The sequence below is a fragment of the Pieris brassicae genome, chromosome 7, assembly GCF_905147105.1.
Source record: "Pieris brassicae chromosome 7, ilPieBrab1.1, whole genome shotgun sequence".
NCBI lineage: Eukaryota > Metazoa > Arthropoda > Insecta > Lepidoptera > Pieridae > Pieris > Pieris brassicae.
This window is the reverse complement of record NC_059671.1, coordinates 15892598-15911432: the sequence shown is the minus strand read 5'-3', so window position 1 is coordinate 15911432 and position 18835 is coordinate 15892598. Positions and strand designations below refer to the sequence as shown.

The window sequence follows — 18835 nt, the reverse complement described above, 5'->3', positions numbered from 1 at the left end:
AATGTTTGGTTTTCATAAATTCTATGTATATGACTCGGCTTCAAACCTCAGGTCTTTTGAGCATTGAATAAGACGTGTCCTGAAATAGGCGATTATAGTGATACCGGGCACATCGAAACTGTTAATTATATAAACTTTTAATCAAGTGTGGGCTTTGTTACAATATCGAATTGTATAGTATAAAACTGTATAAACCAATTCTCTGTATACCAAAAAGCTCTTTTATATCGATTCCGTTCATTGTGAAATATTTCTGCGAATTGCAATTTGTTTGAATATGAAATGCAAATATTAACCTTAATTACGCTTCTTACATCATTTCTTTTATTTCCAATGTTCCGAATTTCTTGTTTGAAGTCACATAAGCCCTCCATGGCATATGTTCTTCCTGGGTTCGTTTTTCTAATATTCTTCTATGATTTTTGACTCGCTTTTGTTCCTGAATAAAATCGTATCGGGAAAAAAATCCTCTAGGTAACTATGTGCGTTATTTTTCGAGGCATAAGGCATAGTTTGGATAAATGTATTAACATCTATGCACTATTTTACTTCAAAACAAAGTCAGCTAGTAACAAGCAAAGCAGATAGTATAAATTTGCATAGACAAAATGCAGTTTGTGCGCCGAAGACATTTACCTCGGGAGGTTTTCACAAACTGGTTTGCAAGTGCAGCCTGCGCACAGGCACCCTCGAGACACGATTACATCATCCAACGCTTTTGCAATTCACAAAACTAGTTTTTGTCATACTGTTTCAGGGCTATACATTTAGCGGAGATGAAAATATCTGCTATTTTAGTAAAAATATACAATAACTTTAGAAAAAGTTATCGTATACATTATATTACATTTACTACAAGATATATTTTTTAAAGGTGTTGCGAAGTGTAAGATCAAATTAAAAATGGATTTTATTATATATGACGGACTGATCGGATTAACTCCGACAATTTGATTAAAATATTTTCATTAATACTCTAATTGTGCCATACTCCTTAACTATTTGCATCATAGTAAAACTATTTTATCATAAATAAAAAGAAAGTCTTATATGTACAATGAAATTCGTGACTTATTTGTTTAGTCATTCGCACTGACAAGACGGCTGCTGGAGAAAGTGGACTTATGCTCCACTTTCCGTACCCAACATAATATTACAATCTAATATTATAAATGCGAAAGTACGTCTTGATTTGCAAGGTTCGCTATTTACTCTGCCTACGCCTAAATTAAATGTCAAGATTATTTTAAAACTGAGGTGCATTTTTATATACGCCTTAACATAGTTTTGATGGAAAATTCTTTCTATGAGTTCACTGCATTCGTACTAAACATGGTATACATATTTAACAAAAAGTATGAATAATAACTTTTTTTCGTATATCTGATATAATATACTAGAATTTCAATGCAGGGAATACTCCAGGAGATTGAGGTCTGTGTCTTCCAAATAATTTTCCCTTTGAAGCTAGAGCAGTGTTAGCTTCAGCGTGCGACTCCATCCATCATCCCTGAGGTCGTAGGTTCGATACCCACCACTGGACCAATGGACTTTCTTTCTATGTTATTTAATATTTTCTCAATCGATGAAGGAAAACATCGTAAGGAAACTGGCTTGCCTTAGACCCAAAAAGTCGACGGCGTGCGACAGGCACAAAAGGCTGATCACCTACTTGCCTATTAGATTAACAAACGATCATGAAACAGATACAGAAATCTGAGGCCCAGACCTAAAAATGTTGTAGCGCCATTGATTCTTTTTGAACCGATGCCATGGCGTTGATAATAATTTAGTCTTTATTTCCCTTGAAATATTTTTTTTGTGTGATGGAGTATTTCTCTATGCAGCAGGGTCTAATTTGGCACCCAGAGCCGTCCTGAATTAATCGGTACACGTTAACAAGTAACTTAAAATGTTTTAAATAACTTAAGGTGCTTTTTTACAGGAATTACGGCTATAATATTAAATAAACCTTTTATTTTTTTGCTAAGTCTTGAAAACGGTTGATTTAAGAAATTATTGTAAAGTTAATTTTACTTCCGAACAGTGCAGTTGATTTAGCCGACAATCCTAATAAGATTAATCTAGAAAATTAGATTTTCATTTATTCAAAATGAATACTTGCTCTTATTGGAGTATATCATAAGTAAACCGGCTTGTCTTTGATCCAAAAACGACATAAATAAAAAGAAAATGCAACGTAACTGCCTAATCTGAGACCAAGACCTAAAGACAAAGGACACACGTTATTACTATTTTACGTTTCATTATTAGTTTCACGGATACATGGCGATAGGTGTGTGCGTGGGGCGCCTCAAGTCTGCGCCGCCGCCCTCTTGCCCTCACGCGATGCCATATTTTGTTAACCACAAATAGTTTTAAGCTTTGCAAAATTACCTTAGATTACACCATCAACATGAACGTTTTAAACAACTTTGGCGCCAAAAATTACGGCTAGACCTGTTTTATTACGTCTGTATCTGGTCTAGTAGAATTTTGCTTACATTTGAACTTTAACAGAAGTGAAATTCAGCACACACCACCAGTACCGATATGAGGCTGCTCCTTATTATATTAGCATTATGATATTTGCTCTTGGTTTTAATTTTTATAATAATAAATTTCTATTATATTGATATTAAGTTTTTGTAAGAATAAAATGCAAAACTTCTTAATTGAATTTTGGACTAAAAACATATATGATTTAAGATATTTGTGATCCAAGCTTAACGGAACGATTAACAATGTTTGATGTGCACTAAAACGACTAAAAAGCGTTGACTCACTCGTCCCATTACTATTAGTCACTATACTGTAACTACTATGCTGAAGCCCCTTTTATACTTATAAAGTAAATTTTCTCTTATATTTAGGTTTAATTGAACGTCTGATCTTTAGTCTACGGTGGATTATCTATTAAGATCAGAAGACTATTAAGAAGTCTATTATTAAAGTGAAATAGTTTATGGTTACGGTACCTACACTCTTTACATAATTCTCACGTATGTACACATAGTATGCCGGGCGTAAATCCTAATTAATGTACTGTGAAAAAAACATTAGAATTTCATTTCATAAACGTAGTACATATTATTTTCCTTTGAGATCCGTTGTGTATAAAATTTTAGCGATGTTAAGCCACGTAATTTGGTCTGGTATTAGAGTAATATAAATCTATCAATATTTACAGGAACGATGTCAGACGACACGCAACAATGAGCACAATATGATGCGAAAATATTACACACGAGTTGACTCATCATTTATATTGCTATACTTGTAACTGGATGAAAGTTAATTAATTTATATTGTAAATTGTACTAGCTAGATGTTTTTTTTTAAGATCCGTTGCAAATTGCATATTATTTTTATGTAGTACATTTTAATTTAAGTGTATTTTTCATTATGTTATGTCGAAGTAAATCCTTTGTAATTATTGAATAAAAGTAAATATGAAGTATAGTTTAATAAAAAAACAGTACTGTTATTAAGGACTTATTCTATATAAGGTACTATTTTTTTCACATATGATATGCGATTGCATTATTGCAACGATGACTACAGAGCAAGCATGGTCACTGTCAATCATTCCATAAAATTCACACCAATGATGTCGTTTTCTACTTATAAAGTTTTATAATTGAATTTTTGTTAATACTTGCGTAAACAATATTACGATAGGTTTTATTACACAGATATATACAATGTAGTGTTTAGTAAACAGATTACTACTTGCATTTAGAGAGCTACGCTTGCGGTATGCACTAAGTGCCCTAAGGATTACGTCTTCGTGTTGACCCACCATGGTAAAGTGGACATTCAGATTGTCTCTAATGCTTCATTGATCTATATACATGGTATATCTAAGACTTAAGATGTCTAAAATGTAAAAAAGCAGCAGTTTATTGCAATCACTCTAAAGCGAAAGTGAATTATAAAACATATTTATTACGTACTTGTTATACTTTTTATCCTTTACCACTTATGTCTATAGCGCATAAATAGACGTAATTTCAAGTTAGTGTTTTGTTTAAAACTTGCGTTGATAAAGTTAAAAAAACATCTAATTATAATTAAATGAATTTAAAAAAATTTAAATGGTCTATTCGATGTATGTCTTTTCCTTTTAGTTTTTATGAAATAAGACCGATGAGTTAACTTTTAAAATTCGAAGTGATAGCAATCCGACAATTAAGTTTTCAATGAATTTTCAATAAAGCTAAGAAGTACAGTTTGAAAACGATTTATGAAGAGCCATTGTACTAAAACTTTTTATATTATTAACAGATAATTTATTTCAAAGCTTAGGTTATTAGCGTGGGTAGAAATTGTACTCGTCTATTGGCCTATCGATTGACGATCATAGGCCATAGTCGTTTGGGGAGTCAAGGACAATGTCGAGGCTCGACGCTCCGACAGCCTTATTTGGTGATAGTGGGCGCCTGTTTATGACTTTGCCTTTTTTCGAGGTTAGGCAAAGACAGTTTTTCACTACATCTTTACATCTTGTAATGTAATATATTATAATTATGTTTAAGATCAAGGCGGGCGTAAGTTACTTATAATAAACATAGTCTATACATTTTTAATATTATTGTTATATATCATTACTTATTATTAGAAAGAGATTAATTTTGTAAAGGCTGGATATACTCAATCGATTTTTAAAATTATTTTACCATTACAAAGCCGCATTACCTATTAATATCACAGTATTCGTGGTAGTCTGATTTAAAAAAGGGTCGAACGAAAACGATTTCTACGAACGCTGCTGTAATGATGAGAGATGCAAGAGCTTTATAATACCTACAAAAAAGTAAGTTACACCATATGTCTAACTTTTACATATCTCTATACTTATACAAGTCCTCTGCCCCTTGTGCCTGTCTGTTCGCGATAAGCTCAAAAACTACTGCCCCGGATTATTATTGCCATTTTCACCAATATCTAGAACGATTCATGAGGAATGTTTAGATGTATATTTTTTTAAGGTTCACGGGTAACGGTTGCCCTTGCGAAACCGGTGCTATATAAATCTATAACGACTTGCTACCACGCATATATATTAATAGGATTAATACAGTAAATTCCGGTGTATAACAAAATTTCGTATTTATACGATTTAGTATTCGATTATACTACTTGGCTGATCTTGAAAAACATAATAAGCACGCTGCATGCGTATTGGAAGAAGCGAGTAATAATTTCTCATTCCGCCGCCTGTTGGCTGGAAAAATGGAACGTGACATTTGAAGCTTGCAACATTAATCTGGCGCGGCGCCACCCTTAGCCTTATCCTACACTTACGTCCCCCTTGGGGCAGACATATTCTGCGTCTGTTTTTATTTACAGGCAACTCTTAGTGCCGCCTGCCCCTTTTTGCGTATGATTGTTAAACTGCCTTTGGGTAGGCACAAAATAAAATTATTTTCTAGAAGTAGCAATGTTTATAGCATTAAGGTTATTTTCTTTCGATTTTGAAGCCTAAAACTACAATAGTTTTGAAATGCCGAACCATGAAATTCGTCAACTTTGTCACTTTGTCTGATGTTAAGTCAAAAGTGCTTTTATTGATTGGTTCCCTATTAATTACTTACTCGACAATATATAAAAATCTTTAAACTCTCTAGAATACTTATTTATTTTTCAAATGTTTCCACAGTTCGCCATTATAGTACCGCGGTATTATAATAAATTCATCCATTTGAGACGGTTCAAAAAGGCAGTCGTCTGTGACGCCGTGAGCATAAACTTAGCACTATATGGAGCTTCGTGTTAAAAGCTTATTTACGCCTACACTTATTGCAGAGATTTTTAAAGTGCGATGTTTATTTTTAGATGGAAAGTTGTCGTTAATTAAATTTCGTACGCTCTTTTCGAAATTCAAATATGTTTACACGTAATGTTCGTTATTAAATTATTATATCTAAACCTTTTTCGTTAATTCGTATAAAGAATATTGCAATTTAAAAAAAATATCTGGGAACGAATAATAAGATAACACTTTATTAAAATTATTTTATGGCTCACCTATTTTTCAGTAGTACCGCCGCCCATGTCCATGAATATCAGGCTCTGTGTCCCACACACTTCCGGCTGAGTGAGTGGACACTCGCTCGCAAGTACCTTGTCGGGTTTTTAAGAATTGGTACGCGTTCTTAGAGGACAACTTAAAACCAATCTAGATCTAGATCAGACATATTACCTGAGGTTATTTATATATGTAATACATTCACAGTCAAATTACTGCGATGACATGAGATTTCATTCGGCCCTACTAGTTCTATAATGTTTATCTCAATCCGTTTGAACTCAAAAGTATAGGTTCTCATACAAACCCGTCATTTCGTGCATCGGAGCGAAGTCAGGGTCGCCAATAATATATCGAAACTATATCTATAACGTCGATGGAATCTTACGTAGAATTATCACAACTTTATTTAAATTAGACCAGAGGACAATTTCCGTTTAATTTATAAATTTGTAATGCGAATTTTGCATTTTCTAAGGAATACTCCTGTCTACTAATTTATGTTGGGAATTCCCTAGTCGAGAGTTAAAACAATAAATCTGTACAAGGCTCCCGTAGTGTTTACTGTGCAATCACGTCGCTATTCTACTTACATAATCCCTTTTGCAGTGGAAAGCGAAAAAGCTGCGTTAAAAACTCTATTACTGCTAGGAATTTTCACGGTGACAATACACAAGTAAATGAACGCCTAGAAGATAAGCTGAAAAAAATATATTGATTACACTAAGGTTTGGTAACAAAAAGAGATTTTTGTTGTTTGTCTTCGATTCTGGTTCAGCGTTATTTGTGTTTGGTTACAGTTTTTACGTTTTTAAATATTTAACTTTCCTGAATTTAAATTCAAACTAAAGTTATTTGCAATATTGGACCGAGACTTAACAATCATTCATAAATAAAGTAAGAACAAACTTTATAGTTATTTTTAGTATGCAATGCATGGTGTCAATAGCGGCGAGCATCTTCACTCGACACTTATTGAATAATTCTTATAGATGAATCGTAGCAATTTATTACTTTGTAATAAATAATTATTTGTTTTTCGTAATGTAAAATTTATAACTTAGTGCTAAAACTTGACGTTAATCTAATGAATGATGTGTTTTCTTTACAGATACTACCCGGAGTCATAAATTTTCTAGAAGCTCACTTAAGAGTAAGTTTTAAACATAAGATAACGAAAACAGATTTTAGGTTTTATAAACTTTGAAGTAAAAGCGTAAGCATCCGAAAGAATGACGTCATAAGGTATATTACTCATAAAATAATCCATTTCGCGTTTGTTTCATGGAACTCCAACCTCTCTTAAAACATCATTTGGCTTATAGTTACTCTAGAACAGTATTCATCATTTACACTGCTTTTGTATATTTTGTCTAGCTCGAAATGTATCTCGTATTTTAATATTTTACACTGTCCCCGTCATACTTTTCATGATTACTCCACTGGCAACAGACCAACATCTCTTTCGCATATCTTTCGTAACTTTTGCTGCCTTACTGAAGTGTCTAGAAGTCTTCTGATAAATGCTTATCATCGATTGCCTATATTGCGTCTACGTAAATCTAGATCCAAGGAGTCTGATACTTTATTCAGTCTGAATATGTCTTCTTTAAAGTCTAAAAACGTTTATATAACCTCATTCGGGCTCAGTTTTCATCTCGATTGCTATCTTTTGTCCCCTTGAAATATAACCCTTACTGCCGACTATCGAAGTTAGTTTCCAACATTACGAGGGCTATTTTTAAGTGACATTGTTCTTGTTCAGACATTTATGAAAGAGAAAGTCGTTTTGTCTGCTTGTGGAGTCTGAATTGCTAATGCTGGTCGTCATTTACGTGCCTTTTTGTTATGTGTAGCCCAGGTTACCAAAACGATGAACACTGGAGAAACATTAGCTATTGTCTGGAACAACCGAACCAATACGCATAAATAAATGTCAGATTGCAACAGCATTTTCAACGTTGCATGTCTAAAGCCTGCGATCTATTTGCGTATAAGCTATTTATCGCTGTTTATGTTGTATATTTTAAAAATTTAATTAAAACTTATGTCCCATATTCCAACATTTATTGTAAAATATTTGCTCCTACAATTTAGTACGGATCTCAACGGTATTTGTATTCACTGTATGAAGCAATACGTTACCAATCAAGCATAAATTATTAAGTAATTAAAATTTTATTGCTCGTTATTACAAATGTAACAATTAGTAATAGTAGTGAAAGATTTAACTAGTTGAACGTCGCATGCAAGTCTCCGCCTTAATTCAGAACGACTGAACTGAACTTCATATACGAAGTTACAGCTATTAGTCATTAATAAATAATTTGAACGCAGTCGATAGTCTCGTAAGATCGCATTCTAAGAACTTTGTAAATTTACGATGAAGTCGTAAAGCTCCTTACTAGTTCATGTTCCCAGTTGAAAAGGAGTAACATTATAAGAAGTTTCCAGTATTACTGTGTCTAGAGAGAGATCAAACCGCGCTGCATTCTGCGCAATGTATTATGCAGTCGCAGGCCCCGCATCACTCCCGAAGAACACCGCTTACATTCGGTGAAATCGTTTCGTTTTAAAGTTCACAGAATTCTATATAGCGTATATCGTGTTTGAATATCTTTCCGAAACTAACTGCAATAGATCAGATGATTCTGAAGTTACTGCAGTGCTTACGTTATCCGTATGTACTGCAAATTTATATCTGTTAAGACATTTCATAAATAAAAAATCACCTATTATTTTAATCTTAGACGTAATAAATAAAAAAAAATGTAATTAAAAATATCTTACTAACTGTAACAACCCCTGCTCAATGTTAACCATATCTAAGAAAAATATTTTAGTATCATTCTCTAAGCATTATGATAGAAACACATCTCGGTTCAAATTACAAACATGCATACCCTCTAAAAGTTTGTCTTGGTTGTTATTTTCTTCGGTAATATATGCATAAAATGCATCTACTTCCTTGATGCATTACACGAACGGTACAGACAAGACGTTTTCGAAAACTCTTTCTCAAGATATACGGCATCGCTCACGAGGCGAACTCAAAATGTTTTATAGCGTTATTGTTTCGCGTGAAAGTTGCATAGACCTGTATCTCTTGTGGAACAAGTGATTAATAAATGTTCTGTTAGAAGGCTATGCTATTAGATTGTGATAAAATAGCTTTTGTATTAATACCCTTTTTTAATTCAGTTTATAAAGAATAAGCTCTACTCTCTTTGGTCTGAGCCGTATGTAGTACGGATAATATTTTGTACCTAAGGTCATTCTAAATCATAAAGTATGAAAGCTTCAATTTGAAAGCAATTTTTTCATGTTGCACTCTCGTCATAAAAAGATTTTCCTTTTCGAACAATGCTATCTTATGGAAATTCTTTACACGCAAGCTTCCGCCTAATCTGTACAGCACTTACACGATTAATTTGAGTCGATAAATCGGCATAAAAACCCAAGCCACGGTCAGTCGAGCGCGCCGCTCTCTAACTATTACAAGTTCTTTGTTCTCGCTCGCTTGTACCAGTCATTGCGCTCATTTTATTTCACGATCTAATCCACTTATTGTATGAGAATTAACCGTACGTTCCCGTCGATAAGGAATTGATAAATGTTCGTAAGGCTTTATGGTAGGTATCTCAGGCTAGTCTGTGTGACTTACAGCCTAGACAGACCGGCAGCGCGGTGGCGCCTGCCAGCCCATTAGACAGGCGTAGCCGTCGGTCCTATGTAGAGCGCTCGATAAACTTGTAAAAACGCCTTCTACCCATTTAATTTTATAGCTACGCTTAAGCGACCTATTGGTAGATTTTCTTTTGTTTTTCCATCTCCATTAATTGTATCGCAAGGTTATTCTTTTGTTTTATTACATGTCTTATTATCAAGTAACTACTACGAACGTGTATATTATATATTATGCAAGTGACAATCAAATTACACTATTATTGATTTTTAGGCTAAATTGATCACCGTTTAGACTTCGAATGTGTACCATTTTACTAAATTATTGTGAAGTCTTTAGGACCTCTGAATATACTAAAGGCACGTACGAGAACTTTTATACGGTGAATTTGATTATGTAATTCCTTGGAAATATTCAAGTTCTCCCTTCAGCGAGACGTTATCGCGGGCGGGTTCTCAACGCGTGCCGTGGGCGGGTGGGCGGCTGGGCCCCGCGGGGACTTAATTTGTTGCTCTCCTGGCGCCTCGCATATCACTTTCAAATGGTGTAACGCGACCTCACCACATCCCTTTCTAAGATCCGAGCGACGTCATGCTCTTTTACGTCTTAGGCGGACCAACATTTATTAAGCCATCTTTTAGCGCGAGATCTGATTATGAATTAATAGTACTCTCGCGCTGATAACGAAAACATGACGAAGATCAAATGTATTGAATATTGATGCCAAAGCCAATATATTTATGAGAGCGAAAATGTAATCACAATCGCGTACAGACTACAGAGATATGTTGAATTATACAAGATTTTATGATTGAGATTGAATAGTGTATTAGATTATATATTTGATGTGTCATTTATATTCATAACGGAACCGGTTCTACTTTAAACATGTGTGTGATGTCATCATCATGTGTCGTGATTATTTACTATATATATTTTTACTTTGAATAGATAAAGTTGACCTTCATGTCTTGTTAGAAAACTTGGCTTTTAGCTTTTTACAGTTTGTTTATATGTTAATTATTTTAAATTGGAAACATAACCTAAATATTTTTATAAAAGTCAGCTTTTGCTTGTAACTTTTTATTTTTATATTTTTTATGTAATAGGAGGCAAACGGGCAGTAGGCTCACTTGATGTTAAGTGATACCGCGGACCATGGACTCTCACATTGCCAGAAGGCTCGCAAGTGGGTTGGAATTGGTTCGGAAATACCTCAGTGGGTATCTGGTTCCACATAGTGGTGGTGCGTAACTGCTGACGTTTTCAAGGGCCGGTCCAGCAAAAATCCTTGAATAATGTCATCATCTAATATAATTAAAAATATTTTGAAGACATGAGTATGGTTAAGCAGTCTATGCTATACCACATTACTCAGCCACGGAAATTGGTGTAGTTAAAGTATAACGATAATGATGCAGAGCGAGTTGAACCCCATACGTCCGCTAAACTAGCTAACACCTCTCATGGGAAGTCCTAAAAGCCACTTTATGTGAAGTAAAGTCTCACATTTGGCAGTTGTGCAAAACTTCGCGGCTTTTGTGGTACATAAACAAGCAGCATGTGCGCGTCCGACCGCGTATCGATTGATGTCACTTAAATGCATAGTTTTCGGCTGCGGTGTCCATCAGTTTCCGCGAAAATTTCCACTGTTTTGGCAACACTCCTGTCCACATTTCCCACTGGCAATCAATGAAGTCATAGGCACTGAAAGTTATAATGTCTGCCATACCTGGTATATTTGTGAATCTAGCTGTAATTAATTCATCTGTATGCGTCTATTGTGTATGAGCTGCATTTAACATTCAAGCCATACACTATATAAGAATATATAATTTCTACGGTAATTGTGACATTTTACATGCAGCTTGATTTTTTTTTTTTGTAACAGGTGTCAGATGTTATGATACCTCCCATGGACACTCATATTGCCAGAAGTCTCGCAAGTGCCTTGCCGGCCTTTCAAGAATGATACGCTCTTTGCTTGAAGCCAAATTACTTCGGAAATCCTTCTACTTATTTTTACAACTGCATTCAAACGCCTAAAAAATTTTAATGATAGTTGTCCCAGTTTTTGGCCTAACCGAAATATTCATTGCTATGCACTGAAAAACAAACAGAGTAAACCGTGTGCCGATATAGATATTATATATAATACAAGTGACTTGAACGTTTGTGATAAATGGTTTAATAATGCATCATTCGACGTCCCCCATATCTAATGTCTTCTTAATGCTGCATACACTTACCGTCACACCTCCAATTGGAGCTTTGCACCTAAGATGGAGGACGTTTCATTTTAAAGCAATTTAAATTGTGCCATCACAAAGAATATTAAAATCATTATATGTGATCAAGCTGGGTTTTGTAGAAAATTTCATTATTAGATCGCAAGATTTATGGACAGAATTAATAAAAAATAAATGTCAAATATCAGAAATGATGACAGTCCAACTGACCCACTGCAACTGCCAAGGTCACATACAAGATAACAATATTTTATTTAAAAAAATGAAATGTCAAATCACAAGAATTACTGAAATTTAAAATTTAAATGATATCTAGATAATTAAGTATTCCATTTTTGAAACCCAGACAAGATGTTGTTCTTTGTATTGCAGTAACTAGTAAATATCATGTCAAGCGAATAGGACTCGTATAGTGAAAGCAATAAGATCACTTGCGCTCTTAATACTGAATCTTAAAACTTAACAGGAAGGACCTTAATTAAAACAGTTACGTAATGTCATATCAATAATCAATACTGGAGGATTGGGAAGATTTATTGTTTTAAAATTGTATTTTTAAGTTATTCGTGTGTAAAATTAATCTAGTGCCATTTTATCTCAAAAACTCTAACTATTGTAAGTATGTTAATAACACAAATGCTAACCACATTCAGTGGTGTCATTATTATCTTGATACAGGAGTTATTTAATGTTACCAGAATTTTCAAAATATGTTAAATAGCTCCCGATTTTTTGGCTTTCAAATGTTATGTTCCAATAATAATTAAAAATTCATAGACGATGATTAGTTTCAGATAACTTCAAAAGAAGAAACTGTCAAACAATATCATTGTAGATAAATATCCGTTAATACATAGTAAGCCAGTTAGGAATCATTTCACACTGAAAGCATAAAGTCTCATTTGAATGTAAGTTTTTTTAGCTCGTTTGCGGCACGCCGCGTTCTTTTGTTCTCGCAACGTGATCTGCTCGAGATGAGCTGAATATTATTGAAAAAAAAAATCTGTATTGCACTGTTCTGCGCTTCAATCCAGTTTGTTTCAACTCTACACATTTCGCCGCTTTACCTGTCATCAAGCTCGAAAAGCGTGAACCTGCTTTTTATTTTTATAAAGGATTATTTTCAAGGTTTTGCAGTAAGTGAATTAACTGCCCCCGAATCAGTTCATGAAGTTATTTCTACTGTTGACTCGTTGAAATGAAAACCAGGATGATAAAATAATCAGGGAACAAAGTCAAAATTGGTACCCAATTAAAAAAGGGTATAATACTTTTTTAATTAAACCTATCAAGTAACTCCTATCTTTTCCGAGGTATCTATGTATGAATATATACATATATATATTTATCGATTTCACAATTATTCCGCGTTCACCTTCTCAGAAACTCGCAAAGCTTCTGTTACCTTAGCAACGTGTCAAAGAGCTTTTGAAAATGTGTAACCATACATCGTCCAACCAAAACGTTGTAACTAAAAGCGTACATATCAGCATGCACACATGTCAGTGCGAAGCTGTTGTGAACACTCCGAAGTTATCTGAGTATCGCTCGTGGTTTTCATGTTTATTTTTAGTTTTCAGTATTGCGATGAAATTTACAACGATCAGCGCGCCTCGCTGCCCGGCGTTGGAAACGATATCGAATGACAGGTTACTGATATTTCATAAATGTCTGCTATTTTACGCAAGACTGCTCGGTCGCTAATAATTCTTTTGTCAATGAGCGACTTGCGATGATTTTAGATGATCCTGAGTAACGATATCGAATTCAACATCATTTAGAACCTGCTTACGGGCCTCTAGCTAGGAATATTATTGTTTCTACCAAAAATTTAATCAATAAAGGACACTCGCGTGTTCGTCAAAACACCATTAGCACTGCGCGATCCCCTTGTCAAGCCGAGATTTGTCGTGACTTAGTGACTGATTAGCAATTGCGAGCTTGTGGTGCGACAGGTGGTTGAGCTACGGCCAAAGCTCAGACCCACGCCTTTGATTGATGGCATCCTTTGACACATCTATTTGAAGAATAGTGATCGCTAGGTCGCGTGCGATTTGTGACGTCCCAGCTATCGCGAGGTCAAAGCTCATGCATATTCATGGGCCGGCAGTTCATCTGTAACGGTCTTACGACCGGTTGTATGAGTTCATTGTTGCATGTATCCGTCCATATGGTCGTCTCGCGTGCATTCTTATTTTAAAATTTAAATTGTACCGGCAACTTAAATGTTATAATTTGCAAACTATTATTGCATGCTAACCGGTTTTCAAATTCAAGGAAATAATGTGACATTTACAAAAGTAGTAAAATACTGTATGCTATTTGATAACTGAGGCAAAATTTATCTTAATACAAACTTTATTAAAACCTGTGTAAATCGTAAAGGAATAAAATCGCGAGTTACCCGTAAGAGTAGAACACAGCAAATACAAAAATAGATTTATACAATTAAAACAGAAAATGTACGATAAAGATAACTGATCTGCAAGATCTAAGGATACAATTTGCTTTTTTTATTACACTTGAAGCTCACGACTCACGAGTCATGATGCTGTCATCTAATTAGCTTAATATGGGAGGAGAATACCGGTCATTTTGGCTTCATTACAGTAATATTAATCCTATTTGTAATCCGCGCTAATTCAATCGCCAGCAACGCAACCACGGGCCTATGGCTTTGTTGGCAATCAACGGAGAATTTAATACAGGAAGACTGTCAAAAATATAGACAATGTATTACATTAAGCTGTTATTATATTCTGATGATATCATATGAAAATAATGTTTATGTGAATTTAACTTTGTATTCGATGACGGTTTGGATCACAATAGGGTCAGTTAAGGATCGTCGCCAGTTGATATTTATATTCTAATTAGCCTGACGCCTCGAGGGTGCATGCCTAATATGAAATTGTTTTCTTAACGCGCTCTAATAATACCATTTGACAAAGTTTTTATTAGGTGAGATAAGGGGAAAATTAATTTAACCTGTAGTTTTGAGCAAATAAGCCATAACAAAGTAGTACAAAGTGTGGCGTGATTATTTTAAATAAAGGGAGGGCGTTACCTGTCAGATTTTTATGATTTCTTCGACACATGGTTTTTTCACATTATTAGTCTAACTAGAGGTAACTTAAATCTTGATTCGCGTTACGGGTTAGCGATCTATGAAATAAAATATAAGTACCGTTCTATTTTACAAGTATTGTAAGTAACGTTAGTCGTGAATACAAAATACACTGTGTATTAACTACCCTCTGTGTCGTTTAATAAAATGCACATTCATTGAACTGCGCATACGGAGGCAAGGTCAAGAGGCAATTAAAAAAGATACTCTTGAACTAAAGTCATGTTCTCAACTGATTAAAATTGCTCTATTCTTAGCGTGCATTAAATTTTAATCAAGATTCTCCCGCGACTTGTCCCTTCCAGACGCTTTCAGCGTGACAATCGTACACTGAATAATTCAGCTTCAATGACTTATAATCAAAATGCCAGGAAAGGAACAAGTATCCATACTTTGGGTCCATTATAATACACCATGATTTGATTATTAAAATTACTTAAAAACAATTTTAATATCCATGATTAATTTGCTGAAAATTATGACGAAAACATGTGAATCAAAATTTGTATGACCACATCCCTATCTACAGAGATAGGTAATGGGCTAGAGAAAGCACTCTTTTCACTTCCTAATTCTCCACATCTATTGTACCTAAACTCCTAAGTTATGATATAATTTAGTGTTCCGAAGCATACTTTTAATATATTTTTGTTCGTGATGATTCAAACCGCTCTGCAAGCCGATTTGTGGATAGACATTATTATGATAGAATCAACACAGTTACGATTTTGTCAAGACCTATCAATTAGTATGAAAACTTGTATGAGTGACGAGTCTCGTTTGTTTGAACGATGAGTGACTTTCATTGATCGGGAATCAATTCAACGAAACGGCTTCTTTATCGTGATAGAGAACGAACTATTACAAAATAGATGAAAATAATAAATGTAAAAAAGTTTATATTTTAGTATATAGCTTAAGTTAAGACTCTTACTGAACAAGACAATACAAACTAAAACGTGGGAACTCGCTCATAAAGAGAATTAAATACTTAACATAGTTACAAACATTTATGACACATGACAAGGCGCCAAACATAACAAAATGGAGTATCACACAAGGGTATGAACGGTGAATTATTTATTTGTGTGATTGTTATGAATCAGAACCGAGTGGCTTACTTCCCTGAGGTCGTGCATTTAAATCTCGGCTCCGATCGCCTTTTTTCTATGTGCGATATTAATACCCGTTAGTTCAAAGAAAGTTTTTTGAGGAAATTGGTACGTTTTATACCAAAAAATATGACACGCGGAGATCTGGCCTACTGTCTTTATAGAAAATTGTTTCTCTTCTAAATGATGTTCGTATACAAATATAAAGCCAACATCCACACTGATATTATTTATCGTTAAAATACATAAGTTAATAAATAATAATGTAGTAACTACTTATATATAATTATCACTGCATTAGCCGTCTCAGGCGTTCGTACTGAAGGAAAGAAAATATTCCATCGTCGTTTCAGTGGAATTGAAATTCTATATTTGCTGTGGACATTCAATAAGAATGGCGTCATGCGTGAGTTTCACGCCCTATCCATATTATTGTATCTGTGTTTATGATACAAACATGTGTATGTGTGTACTATATTTATTCTACTGGAGAACTGTAGAAGGTTTTTGACCACTACAATGATGTTACCATCAAATAACTAAGTATTTTCGTAAATTTGCAGTGGTAACATTTGTCCTGACACCAAAGTATTAATCTATATTATTTTTAGCCTTCAAAGTAACACTTTCTTTTGTGGTCGAATATTTATATTTATACACTGTTTAAATTAGTCAATATAACGTCTTTTATTTTAAACTTTTTTTTAGATGCAACTTATCCCCAAGTTGCAATCCTATATTATTATTTATTCCGTTGGAACATCCTGTTATTATGTGTAATATTGTACGTGATATTTTGAATTAGACAATAAGTCATAAAGTGCGTGTTTTGCATGAATACACTGAGCTGTGATTATTTTCTTTAATCCGCTTGTTCTAGCAAACCTACTTGGCAATGTATTGAAATTTGTAAACCTTCTATTGGATTAGAAGACGTAATCAAATTAAACTTCCTCTTGTAAATAAAAATCACCCAGTTTTAATATACAATTGCATAGATATTTTAGTTTTAAAGTTGATACATAAAATATTTTAGATATATATATATTCGATATAAAGTTGATGTTAAAATATTTGTATAGTTTATTCTACCCACTGAAGTTTTACTTTAACTAAGGAACACTACTGTCGCCTAAATCCATTTTTTTTATATATTTCGACCAAAACGTTTACTTTTTAAACAAAAGACAAACATTTTTTCTCAAACGAGTACTTAAGTTTTATCGTGTATTATTGATTGATTAATATTATAGCGACCAATAATAAAATTTAAATTCCTTTGTTTTCAAAATAACATCGCCAAAGAGTACATCGCAACGCCGCAAACCGATGCTAGTCATCTTTTATACCTTTGTATATATTAAGTTTTATTACACTACAATGTAAGTTGTAGCAAGGAAGAAAAGTTTTCCGCTCGGTGTACGCTTATGGTAGTTGTGCTAACTTTGTTCATTAACTAACAAGCCAGTATTTAATGCCTTAATTGGTACATACCAAAGCTTTGTTTTACTCTTTAATTCAACTGCATTGTCTTTCACAAACGAAAATCTCTTTCAAAAGGATGTGTATTCTTATATCATTAGTTCGGATTTTGTCGTCCTATATTTCGTATGTTCGTATTGATGAATAGTTAAAAATAACATGTTAAGTTATTCGAGAGCAATAAATGTTAATAAAATTATTTTAGAAAAGAGCGAGAGATGGGCGGCGAAATCATTTAACATAAGATATCCTATTCCATACTTGTTCCAAAAAACATTTTAGACAACTAGTATCAAACCACGAGGATATATACATTTTCGTATGTAGTAGCTACCTATGAGGTAACATATTGTTTAGGACATTTTACGCGCATCTTGAAGTCAAAATATTAAATTCTGCACATCATAGACTTTAAAACAGCCGTCGTGTGCATTCATTTTGTGTTGTGACATGAATCGAAAACCGCTTACACAAAACGTGGGCGACTGTCAATATCTTAACGTGTGTCGCAAAGTGCAATTCATCTACGAGTTACGAAATATAAATAGCCGATACAATACATTTTATTTAGAAACGTATATAAACGTACGTACGTTATTCGGGTAATGTCAGCTTGTCGACTGTCAGCAGAATTAATCTAATTAGATTTTTATTTAAATACGTTAATGACTTTCATAGACTATTATGAATAATTCCACTGCTGATCTCGTCATTTTTTATCTGTGAAACAGAATATAAATCACTAAACGCGTTATCAGTCCAAGATTTAGCTACAGATAACGCATATCGATCCGTTGTTTAACGGAATGTCTCGTTATATATTCTGTATCTGTTGTGTGAATATCATAATCCATATATTCGAAAAAATGTATAAATATCATGTTTTTAAAAGGAATTAGTTCGCTTGGAAATGCATTTAAAAATACTTATATATTATATATGAATAAATATATTGTCTATTACCGCAAAATCCGTATCGTAGGTTAAAACATTACGCGATAGTCATTTGTTTGACCGCTTCAAACTACATCAATTATTTATATTACACGCATAAAACGAGTTCTGGATCTTATATTCGACTTATGACCTGAATAAGCCTGCAGTCCGTAGCGATATTTAATACGCGACCTATTTGTGGTAAGGCTGTAG

The 18835-nt window shown here is 33.9% G+C and overlaps 1 protein-coding gene across 2 annotated transcripts in view; it reads left to right on the top strand.

Moving 5' to 3' along the window:
* Window positions 1-18835, top strand: part of LOC123712198 (protein muscleblind) — a 144846-nt gene that overhangs the window by 59122 nt on the left and 66889 nt on the right. For both annotated transcript variants that reach the window (XM_045665189.1, XM_045665187.1), the window contains exon 2: window positions 7143-7184. The gene's annotated coding sequence lies outside the window, so the exon portion shown is untranslated. The remainder of the gene's footprint in view (window positions 1-7142; window positions 7185-18835) is intronic.